This window comes from Astatotilapia calliptera, chromosome 7, assembly GCF_900246225.1.
Source record: "Astatotilapia calliptera chromosome 7, fAstCal1.2, whole genome shotgun sequence".
NCBI classification, from domain to species: domain Eukaryota; kingdom Metazoa; phylum Chordata; class Actinopteri; order Cichliformes; family Cichlidae; genus Astatotilapia; species Astatotilapia calliptera.
In genome coordinates, this window is record NC_039308.1 from 28587197 (window position 1) to 28610602 (window position 23406).

Sequence of the window (23406 nt, forward strand, 5' to 3'; positions counted from 1 at the left end):
AGTCTCTGTACTGTAAGTGAATTCTTTACTTGGGATTTTAAGTGGGACATGTAAATATATAATAATGGGACTCACTTGCCTCATTGTTGTGGCTCTTGCTGTCACATTCCCAGTATCCTCATTTTACATTCTCTAAATAAAAGAGCTGTTGTTGGTGTGCACGTAAACACATTCCCATCTTCTACTTGATCAGTGATGCAGATGTGACATATTATTATTATTGCTATTATTTTATTTTTTAAGTAAGGACACCAAAATGAAGGTTTAGCTTCTCACATAATGAGGGCCAAGACATGAAGTCCAGAAATCCTGGTACATGATACATTATTGCATATTCAAAGATGTCAAACTTCAGTAGGTGGGTTTTAGAGCGCACAGTTGATGGATGACGTCTCTCATTAGGCAGTGTACTTCATTGCCTTTATTTTTATCTTTACTTTAGAGCCCTGCCTGTCTTTATACTGGTTTGACCCAGGCAAATGTTGACCTATACTCTTCACCTAACTAATGCTCATCTGTAACCAGACTAAAACCAGCTCAATGTGGTAAATGTTGTTTATCTTTTTGTTATTTATCTGTCAACCTGTCTTATATTTTCTTTTTTTATTTATTAGGGAAAATGTTGACTGGAAGTTATAGCCAGACTTTCCAAATGTTAAAGTGACGATATCATGGTGTATTATTGCTAACCCACGTTTGTTCTATGCAGAAACATTGATAAGGTTTTTGTTTTGTTTTTTCTTTTCGTTTTTTTTCTGATGGCTAGTCATACTGTTTTGTGCGTATTGCCGGGATCCAGCAAAAGCCTTCGCTTCTATTTGTTTTTAAGTGCCACCTAAGACTTTAGCCTGCCCTACAAATTACCAGCTCTCAGAGGGAAGATGAAACCAAATAAGGTTTCATGACGGCTGATTCAACACATTCTGAAGGTCCACATTCCTATTTAAGGATCACGTGTTGTATTATTATTATTGTTATTATTATTATTTCTTTTTGTTTCCTGATTGTGATGACAATTGTGTATCTTCAAATAAGCCTCTTTCAGGTGAATCGTCAAGAAGGTGGTTCTTTGGAGACAGTGAAGTTTCTACATGTCACTAGTGATGTGTTGTTATATAGTTGTACTTTTGTTTTTATCATACATGCTGTTCCTTTTGCTTGCTGTCAATGGAGCATATTCACTTAGACAGTCTCTTAGAATTTGTCTTTTCAAACACTTCACTTCATAGGCTTTCCAACTACCTTGCATATACAACTTCTTACTGTGTACACTAATAAAGCTGTTTTAATTCAACTGAAAATAGTGTCTTGTGTTGCATTGCAAATAGTTCTAGCCTTTGTTAGGCTGAGTGTTCTACATAAATGAATAAAGCTCATGTTGGTGTAGTCATCAGTTAAAACTGACAGTTTACCTGAATTTCTTTAATTTAAAATACTGTCCTTTGTGGTGTTTTCGCTCTCGGCATAAACAGGCTGGTTCTTGTACCTTCAGAGCTGCCTTAATTCTTCTTGGCATAGATAAAACAAGGAAACAGTCCTCGGATGCAGAATTGTCGGCTGCACATCCCAAACTCATACCGCATATCTCAGGTGGTCTGCTGGATTGAAATTTGTGATTGTGGAGGCCATTTGCGCTTTGCGACATGGTGCGTTATGCTGAAAGGGGCCATCAGAAGATGGGCACACTGTGGTTTTAAAGGGTTGGACATGGTCAGCAACAATACTCAGGGAGACTGTGGTGTTTAAACAATGCTCATATGATATGAAGAGGCCTAAAGTGTGTCAAGAAAAAAATCCCCCACATGACTACACCATCAGAACCAACAGCCTGGAGAGTTAATAGAAACTAGACATGATCCTTGCTTTCATATGGTTTATGTCAAATTCTGACCATACCCTCTGAATGTCACAGCAGAAATCAAGGCAACGGTTTTCTGTGTGTTCTGTTAACCAGTTTTGGTGAGCCTGTGTGTAGCCTCAGTTTTCTATTATTAGCTGACAGGAGTGGTACCTAGTGAGTCTTCCTCTATTGCAGCTAATCTGCTTTAAGACACATATTGTGCATTTAGAGATTTTCTTCTGCATACCTCAGTTGTAATGACTGTTTATTTGGGCCATTGTTCCCCTTCTATCAACTTGAAGCGCTCTGCTCTGAACTCTGTCATCAATGAGGTATTTTCGCCCCCTCACTGGATATTTTCTCTTTTCAGACCAAGCCTAGAGATAGTTGTGCAGGAGAATGACAGCAGATTGCAGCAGTTTCTAAAATACTCAGACCAACACCAATGTCACCCCCCCCGCTGATGCTCAATTTGACCTTCACTGAGTTGCTGCACACATTTTATGTGCACATAAAAAAAGTGTTTGTTTTTTTGTTTTGTATAATGAGACATGTTTATTTGCTCTCCCCAGAAGCGAAACTGATAAATATTAGTGTATTAGACCAACCAAATTATGATTAATTAGCTTAGGCCACCGTGAGGACACTTTTAAAATGGATTAGCTGCAAGATTTAGCTGGAATAAGTATTATCTCAACCACAGCTACAACAAGGACGGGCTCTTCCAGCTCATTAGCTAAACACTGAGTTCTTCGATGGATTCAATTAAACAGTAACACTTGAAGAATTTGCATTTCGGAGGTCCAGGTACTGTCTTTGGCTAATGTCCATCCTATAACTCTCGAGAGATATAAGTATAGTAAACTGTTTAAATCAGTAAGTTGATGCACAGACGTCTATTGAAGTTAGCTTTGTTTAGACTGTCTGTTAGAAGTCTTTTAGCTTGTGTTTGCTTTTAAAGCCTCGCTAAAGTGTATTTAGTGAGGCTTATGTGGTGTTTATAGTGTATTGCATGTAAACTGAAGGGCTTTGGTGGTTTAGTTCAAATACTAAAAAGGATGGCATTACTATTAAAAATGTAAGCAAATCACTAGCCTAGTAGCCTAGGTTGTAGAATATGGGTTGGTCCTGATGCTAGATGTCTTATGATTGTCGGTAGGGGGAGGTAGAAGCAAACTAATGAAGCGCCCCAGGGGTGTGAGGCGCAATAAAGAAGCTCAAAACCTACTTTAAAATTTAAATTTGATTTTTGTGTTTATTTATTTATTTGCATTATTTTACTCCCAGTTCACAACAGTATTATTAACCTGTGCACGTGTTAATTTGTAAATGTGTTTTAAGGAAAGCCGGACTGTTACACAGGTACACTACCTGTCTACAAGGACACTGACAGTTACTTAGCGTTGTAATGAAGATTTAAGTAGTTTGTATATTTCTGTAAAAACTGACCGAACCAGTTTGATAATAAATGTTTTCTTCTTTATGTGCACACTCACAAGCATATATACAGACACTGGATCACAACCCTGAAACAGTAACTGATCTGTAACATAAATAAAATGGTAATCTCTCCCTCCCTGAATTATTTATATTTGTTTACTGTCAGTGAGTGAAACCGTCTTTTAACCCCCTCCCTTGAAGTGAAATAGTCTACTTAGTGATATGGTGGTTTTACAGTTAAACATCCCAGACACATTAAAACACATTAAAACCTTTGCAGTTAAAAGGCTGGGTGGAGTAAACAGTCTAGAGAGTGGAGTATCTTTTATATGTGTTATAGTATGTACTGTTGTTGTTGGTTTTAGATAATTGGTGTTGTGATAAAAAAAAAAAAAAAGCAGTAAAATATATTTAGCAACACATTTTAACCTGTTTCGTGTAAATACTCAGCATCTTGGTCTTCCCAGTTAAATTTATGCCAGTACACCTATTACATCTTTTTTGCCTGCCTGAATGAGTAGTCTTTCTAAGTGACCCACTCCATTACCAGAGCATCATTAGGGTGTTGTTGTTGATGCTTACCCTCCTTCCTTATGGTTTGGCCTTGGATCTCATCCAGTCCCCTGAGTCCTCTTACAGTACAGAGCAGTAAGCATTTCCCAAACAAATTAATACCATATCCTGAGTGTGCCTAAACTTTCTGGAAGTGTAATATAGACTATTAATGGTGGCAGTCATGTTTTTTTCAGTTGCGGTGGCAGAAAAGATTTCAATTTATATTTCCGATTGGTTAATAGACGCAAGAACGTTAATTGTTGTGACTGTGGCGTCTGCTTTATGGACTAGATATTGATCGGATGTGCTGGCTATTCATGCAGAGGTTGCAAATGCAAAATATGTTTCCCAGTAACTATGAGAGTAATTCGGCTTGGTAAATTACAGTCAGCAGCAAATATAGTATTTTGCAACTGTGATCTTACTCCAGGCTGTTAGTATGTGTAGTGTATTATGGATTTCACGTGAGCATGAAGTTTATTTGAGTGTAGTTATGACATTTCATTGGTTTTACGACTGCTGCTCTTAACAGTATGGCTAATCTACGTAATGCGTACCGACAAGGGTCTCTCTCAGCTGGACTTATTAGCTTGACTCCTCATCATACATTTCAGCACAGCTATAAATAGCTGTCTTGTAATTTGTTTATCTATTGCTGTCCATGTCTCTGTCTTTGTTTATGTCTATGCATCTAAGGCAAAAAAAAAACAAAAACCTGACACAGGCGGGAGGATTTTTAAGAATACCTTTAACTCTCTCTGTCAGGTATTTTTTAATACCTGGTGATGTTGCAGGGTAGGTCCTGACATACAACCTGTGTGCTGACCCCAGACTGACATCTATCATTAATATGACTTTTTGTTTCTGACGTTGTGTTTGTGCCATTTGACGTCCCAGTGTAAGATTCCTTTCATGGGTTCCTTACATTTCACTTACCTGACCCCTTGAATCTAAACCTTATACGTGCTGCTTGATCCAACCATGTGTGTGTGTGTGTGTGTGTTTGTGTGTGTGTGTGTGTGTACACGAATGATGTGTGTCTTTCCTGGACAGGGTTAAGTGGATGGTTCCTTGGGAACAGTCGATACATGTGTAGATGAACCCTTCTTACTTCTTGGCTTTACATCTTAGAAAGGCACTTTGTGTGTATTTGGGCACCATAGGACCCGAAGAAGGTTGATCATGTATAAGTTATGTTAACTAATTAAGACTGGGCCCTAACCTATGGCTGACCCCAAGGAAATAACAATGAACCATCTAAAAGCCTTTGTACCTGCTTACCTGTGGCCTCTTGGCCACACTAGAGTGTTGGATATCCTGTGTGCCTGTGTGTGTCCATGCATGTGTGTGTTTTGGCTGGCTGGTAGCAGAGGGCTACTCTGACCTGGTAACTGGAGCACGATGAGAGAAGAAACGAGAGAGCAAAGAGAAAAGGACAGCGAGAGAGCAAAGAAGAAAAGAGCCATCTACCCCTCTCTTACTTTCTTTCACCGAAGAGGGGAAAGAAAGTAAGGGGGTGTAGACGGCTAGTCCATGTAATTAGGCCTAAATGAGTTTTCCACTGACTCAGTGGGTCGTGGCAGCGCTGGGACAAAGATATGCTGGAGGTCAGGGAGTCATCAAGTTTGGGGATGGGGCATGGTGTGGTCACATGAAGAAATGAGTGCAGCGTGGCAGGCGGTAGACCTCCTTTGGTCAAGGTTTTTTAGGGGAGACTGACACGACTTTTTTTCCCTGTTTCTTTATGGTTCTAAAAAAAATATCAGATCTTACATCTGAATATGAACAACATTTTAATGTGGGGGAATGCACAACTTAATTTCCCAAATGAAAGTGCATTCCTATGTCCACCCACAGAATTTCACATATTATCAACAGTTACAATTATTCTCATGAATATGTACAATAAGGAATGAGTGACAATTATATATCTGTAATCTGTTCACATATAAAAGTCCCAAAACGGAAGCAAAAGCCATACTTTCTGCTGCCTATTTGCCCCATAAATGTGTAATACATTGTCACCACAGGTGTAATTGTGCAAAAAGATTGCAAGGATACATTCTCTGCTGGAGGAATAACACGATATTGACAGTAATTAATCATATTAAATGACTTGTTTCACTTAAACAAAGAAAAAAAAAGTCTCTCCACTGCATTCCTGTAGCATTGAACATGCTGCTTAACCTGATATTCTATTGACCGTCTTGCTTACTTAACAATCAGCTATCCTTCAATTTCCATTTAACTGATTTACTATCAGAAATAGACGAATCATAGACAGCAAAGCACCTAGAACGCACTTGTCTTCAATATGGATGAAACTGGTGGCAAAGTTACCCTTGAAATAGTCTTTCTATATGAAAGGAATCAACTCAAGAACTCTATTCAAATGTGTTTGTCATTCTTATTGGTGAGTTCTGCTTTAACCCCAAAACGATCCCTCCAATTATGAGCTGTTATGAGCTCTAAGAGTGTTTGTGACGTCGTTATATCATCACCTCAACCGAGTTCAAAAGGTTACTCTGTAACAGAAATGGTCATTAAGGGGGAATTTTTACATGAGATTGTATGGTGGGTTATTTGTAATTAAGATCCGCTCATTATGTGGATGGGAAATATTACACTTAGCTGGGAACACTGAATATCTCTTGTAAAATCTAAATATACTTTCAAGGTTGTTCTTCTACGCTTTCTTTAAAATACAAGTGTAGCTGGTGTTAGATGGTTCTTCAGGTTGAAATGTCCGGTGAGAATGACAGCACAGGCCGATTGCTTCTTCTCATACAACTGCTTAATGGTACAAATTGGAAAAATGAAATTTAGTGCTGTGCACAGATATTCAACTATGCATATAAATGTTTTTGGGGATGGGTATTTGGCTTCAGATTTTGAAATTATAATTAATTTTTAGGTGATTTTTTAAGGCGCTGAAACACACACCATCTCAACCATTCCTTTCCTGCACAGCAGTGATCATGACGCTTCATTTCACCTCATTCTTGCCATCTTAAAGAATTAGCAAGTCTTCATATCTTCACAGCCACTTTTCCTTAAAAAATTGCATAATGATAAATTTAGTGCCCTGTGAGCGCGAGGTCTTGCTCTCCCACCACAGGCAAACCTGTCAGCATACAGCAGCACCTGTAAATGAGCTGTTTGTGGGGTTGTTTTTACAATGATGGAGGCTGTTTGAGCGGAGGGGGAGAAGACATTCTGTCCCTTCTAACCTTTTCACGTTGGTTGAATAAATAAAATTAAAGCACTAGTTGTTCTTTGTTTAGTTTAACGATTTTTTTACTGTCACTTTTGCAGTTCTGAATGTGGCCTGTAAGCTGCTTTTGTCTCCTTCGCTGATCTTCAACCTTTTTCTCTTATTTGTCTTTCCTCCCAATATCAATACATTGTGTGCAATAATATCAGCTAATATTATTCCCTGTTTGTTGCGAAGCAGATCATATTATGCATGTTTGTCTGTTAATTCTGTGTATTAAGTGTGCAGCTGTGTACACTGTGTATTTTCACATCATCTCACATTACTTTTTAAAGCAACGAGCTACTGAAGGCCGTGCGCACAAACAAACACGCACGTGTCTGTGCTCGCACAAACACACAAACTCTCCACCTTCCTAATATTCTCCGCCTCCCCCTACATGTGCTACATGGCGGGGTGTGTGTGGGGTTATGAAAACAGTTAGGCTTAATAATTGATGTTCTGCATTTCAATCAATTTCACCACAGTGTTAGGCTAATTAAGGTTAGCGCTATGCTCCCAGGGGCTGTGTATGTATGAGGGTGTGAGTGAATAAAAAAAAAAAAGTGTGTGTGAGATGGACGGTATATGTGTGTTTTCCTGCTCCTGGGGGCTCCATGCTCCATTTTATATCTCAAAATACATGGGAATTCTCTATTTCAGGAACAAGAGATGAGAGACGGTCCTTTTCTCTCTCTCTTGCATGCGCGCTCTCGCTTGCTGTTTCTCTTCCTCTCTTTCCCTCATTTTGTGTGTCTCTCTCTCTTGCTCACTCCTTCCCCTCTCTCTCCCCAGGCAGGATCCTAAATGCAATTAACACAGCCGCTTTACTGCCTGCTAATTATTAACACACACACACACACACACGCACACACACACTGGAAATGATTATTTTATGCTGGACTAATTTAAAGTTCATTGACAATTGTTTTAATTAATTAAATAAGAAAAGCACACACTTTAAGAAACACAGGCTGCCAGGCAGGCACTGCAGACGTTTGCATATGAATGTAATAATTATCCTCAGTGTGTTTTCGGTGGCTCACCTAAAGCATTTTTTTTCTCTTTTTGTGTGTGTATGTGTCATGTATAGTTCACCCACAACCTTAAGGTGTGTAAGTGTTAATCTGCGTGTGTGTGTTAATGTGTCTCTAAACCCTTTCTGTCAGTATTTAACATTAACTGGAATAACTAAAGAGTGCAATTAAGAAGCAAAGACAGCTTTATGTGCAGCGATTTTTCCCCCTCTGTCATTAAATAGTCAGGGATAGGCCACACTTCCCATAGGAGGCTGGACTGCTATTGCTGCAGATCAGCTGTGTTTGTGTATCAGCACTAAATGCCACATGGTCGGCTTTTGAGGTGCAGGGTCAACCTACACAAATAACGATTGCCTCTACACTTGACTGCACAGTGGTTTTGATATTTAGCAAATCGCTAAAGTGTCAACTTTCAGGTACATTTATGTTCTGAGATAATTGACTACCTGTGTCACAGGGGAGGTTTTGTCTGTACAATATGTCACGTTCTGCTCTTTTATTTACAATGCTTGACAAAACAGTATTTGTGATAATGAAACATCAGCTTAGACTATAGGTTGCAGATCCTCGTGTCTAACTCACAGCTTACATTGCCTCTAGTAAGTTAAATAGGTGCATTTGAACTTGAATTAGAAATGCAGTACAATGCAAAACTCTTCAGCCTTTTCCTTTATATTTTGCTAGCAAAATTAGAAATAGGTGTTTTTTTGAAACATCTAAAAAGATAAATGTAAATAGAATAGAATAGAGTCTGAACAATTCTAACAAACTTGAAAGTCAATATTTCGTCTGACCGCCTTAATTCTTCAACACAGTCTGAAGTCTGGGGCAAGCTTTCTTGTAAAAATAACAATTCTCCAAGCTAATTTAGGCAGTTTTTAATCTTTAATTGTAAGTTTAGATGCATGTTTGATTTGTAACTTTCCAGGATAACTATGGCCTTACACAGGATAACAGTCTGAGTATAAAAGAAAGACACCGATTGTATTCATTGGAGTAGTTTTGAAGTTTTGAAAAGTGCATGTCCAACAGAACCAGTCAAAATACAGGGTGTTGTTTCAAAATGTGGGACCAGGGGACAAGAAATTTCACATTTGAATTCATCATGCCCTCATCAAAAGCCTGTTCCCGCTGATTTTCAGACCACTTATTGTGTAATCTGGCATAACTCAGACTTTTCTCTCTGTTTTTCTTCTTTAAGAATAGCATCTTGACAGCCACTCTTCCACTGAGACCATTTCTGATGAGGCTTTGGTAATTGGATCAACTAAAGGGGCAGATGAATCTCTTAGAGCTTGTTCAGGTCTTTGCTGGATTTTTTTCCTGTTTCTTAAGGACGTGACTTTTGGATACTGTTCGTCTGCTGTTGAAGTCCACTTGTCCAGTATAAAGAAATATAAATAAATGAGGGGTTACTTAAGACTTCTGGACAGTACTTAGAGTCCAGAGTACTTTAGAGTGTTTTAATTATATGCAGTAAACCATAGTTTGAGTCCTCCTTAGATAAAAAAATATTTCCTCTCCTGAAATGATTTTTTGGGTTTTTTTTTATAAGCTAAATTTACGATTGATTGGACCATTTGTGGACAGCCCTTCAGCCATCATTCTGGACTTTAGTATTTGTAACTACAATGCCACTGAAGTGGGCTTGGACTAAGTCTTAAGACTGAGACATCCACCATGGTAAGAAGACAGAGATTGGATATGTACTTTGAAGAATTAATCTAGTACTGCTCTTGTGTTTGATGAGTGAACAGAGTGTGGCCTCAAGTAGCTAGACACCAGGTGTGTTTGTTTAATAAAGTCAGAAGAAAAGAAAAAAGGAGAGCCAAACAAAAGAAACAGAAATACTATAATATAAGATGAATATAAGATGAAAGACTGAATGGAAAGTGAAGGATCTCATATGAAAATGTGTGCGCTTGCTTTTGGTGGACTCAGGTGTTAAAGTACACTCCCATTACACTTAGGAGATGTCAGCCATGAGACTGGAGACACAACACCACCATCTTTCCACCACCCAACCACCTTTTATTAACCTTCTTTGTCTTTTTAAAACCCCTTTCTGCTCTTACCTCACAGTCCATCTTCAGTTCAGTTTTCAACACTGATTGAAATTCAGTATTAACTAGAAATTGTCTGAACTAAATTCTGTTAGTTAAAGCTGAACTTTATTATTATTGTCAAAACTACACTGTGGAGGGGGAAATGAACTCCACCTTATAGAAATCTCCATGACTTTGATTTTTGTTGTGCTTTATAGCATAAATAACCTAAATAAATACATTCTTAGCCATTCTCTGGGTGATGTGAGGCATCTTAAAGGAATGAAATATTTACACTTACAGTTGAAACAGTACTGATAGACTGGAATTGTTCATTTTTAGTTCATGAATTGTTTGAGTCACTTTTTTTTTGTGAATTTCTTACTTTCTAATTCCTCTTTATCCCTTCTTGTGTTACCCTTGCTGGCTTTTACTGTTTTCCACACATCATTTGTTCACTTCAAATGTATGTTTCTAGGTCTAGCAGTATTCACAGTTTATTAATAATCTCTCATTTCTTCTTCTTTTTGCCTATAACCACACAGAGAGGAGCTGCAGGAGGGCATCAGGAGGACACAGGGTCCTGAGTAGGGGGTAAGACCTTAGGCCTGAGGGCACAGAACCATATTGTGGGGTTAATGTGTGTGTCTGTGTGTCCAATTTATTCCTCTGTTGTTCTCCTCTAGCCTGACCATCATGTGTGTTTGAATGAATGCATGAATATGTGAAAGAGAGACACATATGGGGGTATATTTGTGCACATGCTTGTGTGCATGTGTGAATGAATGAGTGCGTGTGTGTGTGTGTGTGTGTGTGTGTGAGTGAGAGTGAGTGGAAGCCCCTGGCCAGGCCATTCGTTATTGATGCTCCTGCCTCAGGGTATGTCGGGGGAAATGGATGTGCGTGTATGTGGGAGTGTGCTCGTGTTCGCTTGTGTGTGCGCGCAGCTGTGTGCATGTGTGTGTACAGGGGGTCATGTTATGTCGTCAAACGGCGGCTGGTGAAAGATGGCCAGCACTGATATGATCAGTCATCTGTTGATCAAGATGTACTGCTGCCTCCTCATCGCAGTTTCTCTCTCTGAATTTCACAGTTAAGTCACTCTTGCGCTTCTCTCTTTCTCTCTTTGTCTTCTTCCTTCTTTTTCCCTGCTTTTTTCTTAAAAATGTCCTTAATTTTGCTTTCTTAAGCAGGTTTCAGAAGCAACTTTTTCTTTTTTTTCTGTTTTTCTTTCTACATTGCTGTATGCAAAGTGTCTTTGTGGCTTGGCATTATCGATGTCCACATGTCTTGCTTTTTGTGTCCCCCTATAGCTTGAATTTTTTGCGACTTATGTCGTTCAATATTCTTCTCTGTCATCTTTCTTCCCATTTTGCCGTTGTCTCTTCCACCCTTGTCTTTCTCTTCCTTTCATTAAAGTGTCGTGTTACATGTGTACACACAGACAAACAGCCAGGAAATGATAAGATATGCTCACATGCTCAGTAACTCACAAATGTTAAAATGCGCATACACATAAGCTAACCTGAGCCTGGTGTACATACTGCACAAGAGACACACAAGCATTCACATATACAAGTACACACGAGCTGTGGTAAGTAGGTAATGTGCTTCAGATACTGTGGTTAACTGTATACACCACCAGTCTAAAGTGCTCTGCCCTGCGGTGAATAGCTAATGGGCTTCAGAGAGTTTGGTTTTTTAACCTTAAGGCGCTGTTGTTTTCTGTGGTTAAAAGATAATGGGGGTTTTACTGTGTGGTTAAGAGCTGCACTTGTGTTTGGATGTGTGTGTGTTTATGCATGTATTCATGTGCATTTGTTTCTGTGCTAGGAGAATAGTCCCCACCAGTGATTTCATTTGTACCGTAAAAATTAAAAATTTAGAGTTTACTCATGCTAAGTTGGAAGTGCTGTGCATTTGTGAGGTGTTATTTCAAGCGTAATCCTGTGGGTTGTTTTTTTTTTATTATGGAATTAAAATAGGAGACAAACAGGAAAGGAATCAGAGTTGTTACTGCGTGTGTGATTTCTCGAGAAGCATTTTGGGAAATGGTCCAGCCTCAAGTTACGAGAAATAAGCAGAATGGATTTCATGTTTATGGGTGCATGTGGAATGGAAAATAACTGCTCTATATGTTCAAATCCAATACAGACTAGCTGTTGTGGAAAACTATCTCTTCTCCCTGCTTAAGCATGCAAGTTAGCGTTTCCACAGTCATTCTAGTTGTTCCACCATCTGCCATTTTAGCTACCAGAAGAAGTGTGCATAGTTATTGAGGAACACAAATGTAACGGTCCTGATGGTAGCGTAGTGGTTTACACATTTGTCTAACAAGCAAAAGATCCTCAGCTTGATCCTGGAATGAGGCACAAATCCCATTGACAGATGTGTCACAAAGAGTCTGTGGTATATAAAAACGTTCAGTGAAATCAAGCATGTACCTGCTCTGGTGACTCTTTGCGAATAAATAAGCAGACAAAAGCAGCATCTGTCTTCTTGATTTGGTTACAGTTGGGGCTTACGTTTTTCCTGGGGATATTTTGCAACCAGCACTGTAACTGCAAGACTTATAACAATCTCAACAGTTATGGTGCCATTATTTTATAACTGTTACATTGTACAATAAACCTTTCCTGCCAGTCCTCCTTTCATTGCCATTTTTGATGTTTGTTTGGGTTTTTTTTAAACTTATTTTTTAATTCATGTTTGCTCAGCCAAAATGCAGAATAGTTTGATAAGCAGTAAATAGTCTGTCTATTTCCTCAGATAACAGATTTTTTTGTTTTTGTTTCAGTGCATTTGTGAGGTGATATAAAAGTCTGCAGGCCTGTGGCATGTCCTGTGAATGTTGGAACTATTATCTGACTCATAACTATGCTGACTTGATTGAGATAGCTAATTTGGCTCTTTAAGGTGTGATTGCCTGTATCATTGTTGCAAATGGCTGTACAGTACCTTCTTATTTAATTTTATTAATCAAAGCTCTTTTTCTCTTTATAATAATACCTTTCTGTAGCGTACATGTAGCATACGGACATAAAACTTTGAGTATGAATGTATATATGTGTAGAGTATTTGCTGGCACATCAGTGCATGTCTTCTTAAATCACTCATCACATTGTCAGTGTTGTTTTCTGTGGGAAATGGATAATGCCTTTACAATGTGTGGTTAGAGTCAAGACCAGTACAGTTCACTGTGCGCTGACCCCAAACGATGCATAATGTAACAGCACTGACCACGCTGATGTATTAGTGGACTAAGTGACTGTATTAATGGTGCTCAGTACAGGGAGGGAGGCACTAAGAGGCCCGAAAAGTGCTTTAAGTGAAGGTGTGGAATGGTGATTGGCTGCGATAGGTGTGTGTGTGTGTGTGTGTGTGTGTGTGTGCGAGCGCGAGCGCGTGTGTGTGTGCATGACTTTTTGGGAGCTAATAGATAGATTAGGAAATCCATCACATTTAAGGACAATTTTCAAGGATTCTTAAATCTTTTTTTCTCTTCCTTTAACGGAGAAATTGCAGTTTCAAACAAAACAGAAGGTGTTTTCCTGTAGGATGCTGAAAGCCTGTCTAAACATTTCATTAATCAACCTAACATAAATGTTTTCAGACTGTGGGAGTGTCCAGAGAGAACCCACGTAAGGAGGGAGAACATGCAAAAACCCCAAACTGACGGTACCCACCCGGCTGTAGAGTCAAATCTAGAAGCTTCATTCTGTTAGGCAACAATGATAACCATTGCACCACTGTGCTGCTATAAATGTGATACAGTACATCAATACAGCCACTGGTATTTCTCAGAAACACCATCCATTACTCAGCATAGTCTCCCACAAATATGAGAAAAGGTTAAATCTTTCCAGTGTACTGATAGCCTCTACTTATGGCTTCCACCAAACTATCATGGATTTGATTATAAAAGTGGTAACTCTGTTAGGTAAGCGATTATATGAATAATACTTTGTATTTTACATAGATGTGTGTGTGTGTGTGTGTGTGTGTGTGTGTGTCTTTTGTTAACTTTTCATTGGTGTAGTTGACACAAAATATGAAAACATATCTGTGGTCCAAACAATTTTGAGTGATGTGTACTGTGTGCTAACATCAGCAAGTTGGCAAGTATCCTAACTTATGTTATCCCATCACAAATAAATTTTGCATATTTGGGGGGGCCTTATAGCCAATTTCCCCAAAAGCTGGCGGCAGTTTAAAAACAAACAACAATGTTTATGGATATATGTGAACTTTAAAACATAGGAAAATTCAGTCCAATCAGGATCTATATAGAAAATAAGAAAACATGCCATAAAAGTGAAAGTTACTGTAATCAAAATCAAAACTTTTGACTTTTGCTGGGAAAGATCAAATGAGAGTCACATTGCTTACTCAACAAGCGTAACTATTTCCACAGTTAAGTCTTATCTAGTGCCATTATGTTTTATGCAATCACAGCATTCTTGCTAAGCAGATTTGAATGAAGACTTACTGCTAGTTTAGGTTGATGCCTGTCTTCAAATTCCTGTGAAGTTCTATGCAGACTGACAGAAGGTATTCACTTTCTTTCTAATAGTTATACTTGCACTCTTCAATCTTGAGGGGGAGTGCCTAAAGTGGGAAATATGGGGGCACGGCCCCTTTTTTGATCCATGTCGGAGAGGATGCCAGTCATCATGACATGTCTGCCTGATTCATGTTTTTGTACTCTATGTAATCTAATATTCATTACTTATACAAGTAACATCATCATTAACTCCCCCTCTTCATCTCCTTTCTTTTCATTTTTTTTTCTTTCTACCTCCCTTACATCCTTGCATCCCTCTTCCTCCTTACCCACATCCATCTGTCATCCTCTCTATCCCCATGCTCCTTCCTTACTTCTTCAGTGTCTGGACCAAATTGTAAACAACTGTCATATCTGGCCTTCTTAAATAGCATTCAAAGAAGGTCCAGAGTGCGCACACACACACACAGACACACACATAGACACACTCCCATGCATATCTCATCAATGTTTCAGATCGAGGGCTGAATATCAGCTAGCTATACTCCATGCCTAGTCCTCACTTATTTACATCCGGCTGCCCCCGAGCCACTGAAACCTCAACACCAACATCAATGATTCATCAGCCAGTGTTTTAGCAAAATGCATACCTCCTCTGTCGATACTGAGGAGGAGAAGAGGGAAAGAAGAGGAGAAGTGAAAGGATGGGACCATGTAAGGAAAGAAGAGAAGCTAGAGAGAGACAAGTGGAGAGTAAAGGGAAGGTATTAGTGGCATCAGTGTAAAAAGAAAACTTGGAGGAAAAGATAGTGGATGAGGAAGAGGCAGGAAAAACTGGACAAAGGAAGAAAAGGAAGGCAGGTAAAGAGAGAAAGTCATAGTGGAAGGTAGGAAAAGACAAGGAGATTGATAAGGAAGAGAAGAAAATGCTGTTAAAAAACAAAAAGAGAGAAGCAATTAAAACATACCAGTGCATCCACTTCTTGCCTCTGCTTTTCTTTCTTTCTGCCTCCAACACTTGATCCCTCTTTTATGGATGAAACACGGTCTTTTTTATCTTATTTTTGTTCGAAATCAATGACATTCTGCAGGCACACTGAGACACAGGAGTCCGATATGTCTTTTACTCTTTAGATTTCAGTAGAACATGAACCCACTTTCCTCTTTATAGATGTTCACAGACATTTCCACATTGATTTTAAAGATGTACTTGCATTTTGAAATTGTGGTTTTATGGTGTGCAATTGCTTAAGAAACATAAAAACAGCCCTAAAGCCAAATGAACAGAATTTCCACAGTTGGAAAAAACAAAAGCAAAAAACCCCTTTTTTTTTGACTCACATGAATCCTGTATTTAAAAAAACCCTACAATTTACAACCGTTTACAACAGCTGCTTTAATATCAGTTTGTAAGAGATTCAAACTTTTTAACTATTAACTATTTTATTAACTGTTATTACATAAATGATGTACCTTAATTACACTGCAACTGGAAGTGCATAATAATACTAAAACGGTTTGATTTGTTACACTGTCTTATAGATAGATGTCTTCCTACTCCATTCAATGATTGAGTGGTCACTGAGATGTGCTTGAGCGTGTGTGTGTATGTGTATGTATTGCTTTGTTTTTATATGTCCAAAATAAAAGGTTATTATCAGCATATTTTTTAGCTAATCAGAAACACACAGTTAAATATATAGTATTTACGAGTATCCGAATCTGAATAGCTTGATTATTAGCAATTAAAGCAAATGCTCAAAAAAGCAAAATGTTAAAATAGAAGAAAAAAATAGGACTGAATAGAATAGCATAGCTACTTTACTGTCATTCAGAGCATTATGTATTTTAAAAAATACAATCTTATATATGTAGACATAAGAATATAAAAGAAATTAGGCACATGAAGAACAGCACGAAAGGAACAGGGGCAGAAACAGAGGCTAGAAGGGATAACTGGCCTTGACTTTGAGGGAGAATTGTTTCATGATAACAAGGACAAGACACTTCTACTGTGTTTTCTCTCTTTCTTTCTCCTTTTCTGTCATTTAGTGCCCAGGGTGAAATTATGATAATAAGAGAAAGGAAAAGCTATTACTGTGGCTGCTCTCTCATTATGTAAATGATATTAAACAGGCCCTCTGTGTGTGAATTTGTGTGTGTTTCCAGTGTGTATTCAAGCCTGAGCAGCTGAGCATGCAGGTGCGTGTGCATGAATGTTTGTGAAGGCTGCCGTGTTTGTGTGCGTGCATGTGTGTGTCTTTGTTTGGCTGTTTGTTCTTGTGTGGACGGGCTGAAAGTGTCTTTCTCCATTGGTGTGTATGTGTGTGTGTGCACGTGTATGTCCTGGGGCTAGGGTTCCTCAGTGCAGTGATTACAAGGTGTCAAACTCCCCCACATTGATTATGACATGTTAATTACACACTGTTTCCACCTGCTTTGATGACACAACACGCACATTAAAAGATGTCCTGCACACACAGTGTCTTGGACGTTGTGTTGGTATGGGGCCCTTGTGAATTCAAGCGAAACTTTGGACATGCCAGGATAAGAATAGGTTGCCTGTGCTTGTTTAAAAACAGCTAGAAGTAACCTAACTATTGTAGCTGTGTTTACCTGCAGCCAAGTGATGATTAACACAATAATTGTGACATGCATGGAAAACTGACTTTATTTTATCTGTATGTTACACACACACACACACACACACACGCGTGCGCGGCGCGTACTTATACACACACACACACACACACACACACACACACACACACACAAATAATAAATAAATAATAAAATAATTAAAAATACATCTTCAAATAAATATGCAATTTAGCATTTTGAACAGTTTGATGCTTGTTTGGGAACAGCCCCCTTTCCAACATGACTGTGCACCAGTGCACAAAGCAAGCTCCATAAAGACATGAATGAGCAAGTTTGGTGTGGAAGAACTTGACTGGCCTGTATAGAGTCCTGACATCAACCCAGCAGACCACCTTTCGGATGAATTATAGCAGCTGCGAGCCAGGGCTGCTCATCCAACATCAGTGTCTGACCTCACAAATGCACACTCCTACTGTAAACCTCCTTGACTCCTAAACCTTGTGGAAAGCCTTCCCAGAAGAGTTGAAGCTATTATGGCCACAAACATCATATTAAATCCTATGGATTAAGAATGTGATGTCACTCAAATTCATATGAGTGTGAAGGCAGACAAGTGAATACTTTAGGCAATATTGTGTAGGTAATCATGTGCACACAACTCCAGATTTTGTATGTTTTTTTTATTTGACAATATCATTGTGACAGTAATAAGATGCTGAATGGCATTGACAATCAATACTCCTGTTTCAGGTGATTTCACATAAAGCAAATCGCACTGGGAAGTATTCTGAGACCCCATTTACAATATTCCTTATGTGATTATGAACACTTCTGAAAAATATTGACTATCTGCTGAACCACTGTTTTTTTCTAGATATCCTTCTGTCTTGCCTTCAGTCTTCTGTTAATGTGTTTGATTTCAGATGCACTTTAATACATTCTTACTTTTATGTGTGTATGTGCGTGTCTTTTTTGGTGGTCTGTCTTGCTCTACTCCATTGCTTGTTTATATGCTTTATACCACAGGTCCTCGGGGGTTTATAAATATTGATTCTTACAAAGGATGGATAGATGCTTGATAGCTTGTCCAAGCCCTGGGAATACACACTTGAGTACATGCGCGCGCGCGCACACACACACACACACACACACACACACACACACACACACACACACACACACACACACACACACACACACACACACACACACACACACAAATAAGACACACACACACGCATTCCTAAATCCCTCTTTCCAAGTACCAGCAGCCCAATACAATCTCTCTCTTATGTGGTACTTTGATACAAAAGCAGTATTTTTAAATGAGAATGTGTGCAATACCTCCATGAATAGACTGTTGTATTGTGTTACAATATCTATTCTACCTCAACTTTGCAAAAACACTAAATAAAGCACTTCCACATTTTATGTTCTTATCTAGAGTTCAAAATCTTGCAGGAATCAAACGTTTGTTTGGTGAGTGATGTTTGTGTAACTATAGAGGTGGCCACATATAGTTAAGATAGATAGCACACAGCTAGTGTCCATGGTTACATCAACAAACAGCATGATTTTCCATTATTTAGTTTTTTACTAAAGGCTAACAGAATAAGATTTTTTATGGCTATTATGAATATTTCTGAGAAGCTGGTAGTGTTTGGTTCCTTAATCAAATGCTCTGTTTGAGCCTATAAATATAAAGATTTTGTGATTCAGAACTTTATTAATTTACAGTGAGGAGCACAAAATCACCATCCACTTTGTTTGGTATAGCACACACCTAGTATCAGGTTGACCCTAATTTGTTAGAGCTAAATTCTGACACCTCAAAAATTTTTGTTTATCAGACCAAGCAATCTTCTGTTGTCTAGTTTTGGTCAAACTGTGCCAATTGCAGTCTCAGTTTCCTGTTCCTAGCTGACAGGAGAGATACCTGATGTGGTCTAATGTTGCTATAGTCCAAAGTTCAAGGTTTGACATGTACATTCAGAAATACTGCGTACCTTCGTTGTAATTAATGATTTGAATTACTGTTGCCTTCTTTTCAGCTTGAAGCTGTCTGGCCATTCTCTTTTGACCCCTGGCCTCAACAACTTCTGGACACTGGCTATTTTCCCTTTTCCAGACTGTACTCTGTAAACCCTAGAGACAGTTGTGTGTGAAAATTGCAGTGGAACAGCAGTTTCTGAAGTCCTGAAACCAAATAACCGTGCAGTGTTGAAAGTCACTTAAATCACCTTTCTTACCAGTTCTTATGCTTAGGTTTTCTTGAACATATCTACATGCCTAAATGCACTGAGTTCCTGCCATGTGGCTGGCTGACTAGAGATTTATGATAACAATCAGCTGAATATGTGTACCTAATAAGGTGTCCAGTAGTTCCATTGTTATGAACATGACCCACAAAATTTGTCAAGCCTACTAAAACATTTGATAACAGAAGACCCTCTGGTTCAAGTACATCGGGAGATAAAAGCTGTAGAATCAAGTGGCTTTATATCATCTACTTAGTTGATGAAGGTTAAACTGTCTCACAAGACAACAAAAGAGAAATCCCATATTGTTCCATATGGTACCTTTTTACTTGCTGTTTCTGTAATCTCAATCAGAAGAACCTGGCAGCAAACATCTAATACTTTTTTTAATATTGTTTTGGAAACTTGACAGTTTTGTGTTCTTAGATCACAGTCTGTCTAAAGCATGCAACAGAGACTCCTTAAGATGTAATTTTATATTCTCCATTAGTGCTAGAGTGTTCAAAGCTAGAGAAAGAGTGACAGGATGGCCCCTCAGAGCATACAGCAGATTGGAGTGAGGCTTGGCTAAAAGTGCAGCAAGACCACTTGAAAAGGTAGAGTGTATGAACTGGAATAATGGGAGACCAAGATCAGACGCTGTTACCCTGATCCCATCTGCTATGCCAGATACTTCTGAACACTCTATAAACCACCTTTCTTACACACTTGTTAAAAGGTCCCCTGTTTGAGCGAGAAAGTGAAAGAGATGGAATAATGAGATGGAAAGATAAAAAGACAAGCTGATTCTGATTCTGTATTTCCTGGTATCCTACTACTGGGTTACTGGACACTTGTAAACACTCAACGTTTCACACACATTTCCTCCTCACACATAGTAAATAGTGTGTGTGCATGCATGTGTGTGGTTCGGTATAAAGATGGATTTAGGGCATCCTGTCTGCATTGTTCCTTTGCTCTGCTATACTGCAGGTATATCTTTGGTGACTGTGTGTGTGTGTGTGCGTGCGTGCGTGTGTGCGTGCGTGCGTGTGTGTGTGTGTGTGTGAGGGGTGGTGGTGGGGGGCAGAATATCGTATCTATCTTAAGTCAGTAAGGCTCTGGCAAAAATACTTTTTCTTCCCCCAAAAAATTATCTCTCTTTTTTTACTCAGTGCTAGGCTGTATTTTAAAGATGGTAGTTCTGAGGCAAATTACATAAGGGCAGCTAATCAATCATCTAAATGTTTATTTAAACTGTGCAATTAAATGACAGAAGAGGGTTTTTTTGATCTACTATAGATTTTTTAAGCCCAAAGAGTTGATATATTTCAATTACTACAGCAACATTTCTTTATCATGTAGAAAAACTAAGACTCATGGTTAAAATTACACTTCTTTTTCTTATATTAAATAATCTCAGGGGTTCTTTACACTGACAGAAAGGCGAATTTCACTGGTCTGGTACACTTGACATCAAAATGTGCTGTATGTGGCCCATGATGTGAAATGACATCTCTGCTATGAAGCACAGCAGCTTCACAACATTGGATCCAAACATTTAGGTCGATGTACAGTAGCCTAACTGGAAAAGATAACGTGCATCTTGTGATACTGAGGTTTTTCCATATCCCCACATAGCACACAGGTCTGGCCCGGATCTGGTGTCAAGCTGGCACTGCTGGCTGACTTCTGGCATGGTAAGTGGTATGTCATCCAGATATGGGGCAGGCCTGGCATAAATGGCACTGTTTATGTGATGGCATGCCATATCTGGCACGATTGCGGTTTGGTTTATGTGGCTCAAGCTCATAGAAAACAGGTCTGGCTCGGATCCAGCATCAAGCTGGCATTTCTGACTGACTGGTGTCATGACAGGGTGTATTTCAACCAGATGTGGGCCAGGTCTGGCAATGATGGCGCTATTTATGTTCCTATTTTCCTATTTTAGTTAGAAGACCCAAATACTATACTGCAATGGTAGCCAACGTTTCAAATGCAGATTTGACAGGTTTGTGAGTGTACACTTAATCCAAAATCTGGTGAGGGTTTACTCATGTTTCCCACCGGATGGCTGTAGCTCAGGAGGTAGAGCAGGTCCCCTACTGATCGGAAGGTTAGTGGTGTGATCAGTGGCTCCTCCAGTCTGCATGTCAAGAATGTGTATGAATGTAGTTAGGAAGCACTAAACTTTCTCAGTTTAGAGAAAGTGTGTGATTGGGTGAATGTGTTGTGTTGTATAGAGCACTTTGACTAATCTGGGAGAGTAGAAAAGTACTATATAAGAATCAGTCTATTCACTGTCTGAACAGAGTTTTGTCATGTCACTTTTGGACTATTATGTTCCGGCACATGGTATTACATGGCTTGATTAGGGTACACATTAGGGTAACGTCTGGGACCAGAGCTGAAACTGTTCTGGGCCAGCACAGGGCCAGCAGTGTGTCTGCAACTGGCCTTGTGCTGGCCCATGTGTGGGCCACTTCTGGCAAACCAGATCTGGGCCACCAAAGGGCCGTCATTCTTTACGGTATGTGGGCCATGTGTAAGCACATTGTGTGGGCCAGATCCAGGCCATACCAATTTTGCTGTGTGGTTTGGATGTGATACAGTTTACAATTTTTCAATTAACCTTTAATTTATTGCTATAGAATACTGTTACAGCCCAGTATGTTTCTATCTCTTAGCAACAGAAAAAAATAACATACCTCCTGTGCACAAAGCAAAGCTTATGAAGTAGTTAGTTTCCCAGTATAATGTTAAAGATCTTGCAAATGAACACCAACTGTATGCCAGATCTTGCCACATAACATTGATGGCTGAACTTAGTAATGCCCTTGTGGTTGAAAATTCCTGCAGAAAAGTTCAAAAGTATTGTGCGAAAACTACCCAGACACTGTTTTAAAAAGCAGTCTGTACTGTTAAGTGTGTGTATGTGTGTTTATATGTATATGTTGTCCACATACATTTGATCATGTTTATATGCGCACATATATTAGGCAAAGAGAGAAACTGGAGTTTATGTGGGTGTGTTTTTGCCCCAGCTTCTCTCACAGTGTGTGTTAGTTTCTAATTCCCAGTGACAGATAACTGGTTGGAGCAGCACCGTGTCAGCTCTGTTTACTCAGGACAGGCCTCCTGGAAATTAGACTTAACTCATAACCACAGGCGCCGATTGTCCTCCTCTACCACACATACTCACAAATATAGGCCAACACAAACACATCCTATGGAGGAAACTATGAATTCTAGATAGATGGGGCACACAAAACAGCATGTAAATGCATACACGGGTATTATTGTACAAAAACAGGCACACACAGGCTCAATCAACACTCACACGCACACACATACACACTGTACCTGAAAACAACTTATTCAGTACCTGTCACCTCTGCTTAATAAATAAGAATCTGGTTTTGTCTTTGTGGGGGATGAGAGGTTAAGGTTTATCTGAGTGCATTCATTTGTATGTGCTTGTGTTTGAGAGAGAAACAGAGATAGGTTGAGCTGAGGAGCGTAGCTGTCTAGATTAACCATCTAGTCGGTGTGGTCAGACCCCTTAATGAAAACCAATAGAGATTCACTCGTCTTTAATGAACAGCACACAGTCCTCACAGCCTCAATTTAAGCTTGCAATAAGACACTGTCACTCATCGTGTATCAGTTTGTGTGTGTGTGTGTGACTTAGAGAGCAACTGAGTGGGCAAGGGGACGTTTTGTCCTTTTCCCCGCTTTGTTTTGCTTTCTTCTGATTTCTTTCTATTTCTTGTTTCTCTTTCTATCTTAACTTCTTTCTTCCCTTCTCTCTGTTTTTCAGCTCCCGCTTTTCTCTGTAAAAGATGGGAGTGTTAACTGCTTTTTGTGTGTTGGGCGTGACTGTATGTGAAC

At 39.2% G+C, this 23406-nt stretch overlaps 1 protein-coding gene across 1 annotated transcript in view; it reads left to right on the forward strand.

The window, feature by feature from the left end:
- Window positions 1–2548: 2548 nt before the first annotated feature.
- Window positions 2549–23406, forward strand: part of skor2 (SKI family transcriptional corepressor 2) — a 104550-nt gene continuing 83692 nt past the window's right edge. The window contains exons 1-2 of the mRNA XM_026174219.1: window positions 2549–2647; window positions 10719–10767. The gene's annotated coding sequence lies outside the window, so the exon portion shown is untranslated. The remainder of the gene's footprint in view (window positions 2648–10718; window positions 10768–23406) is intronic.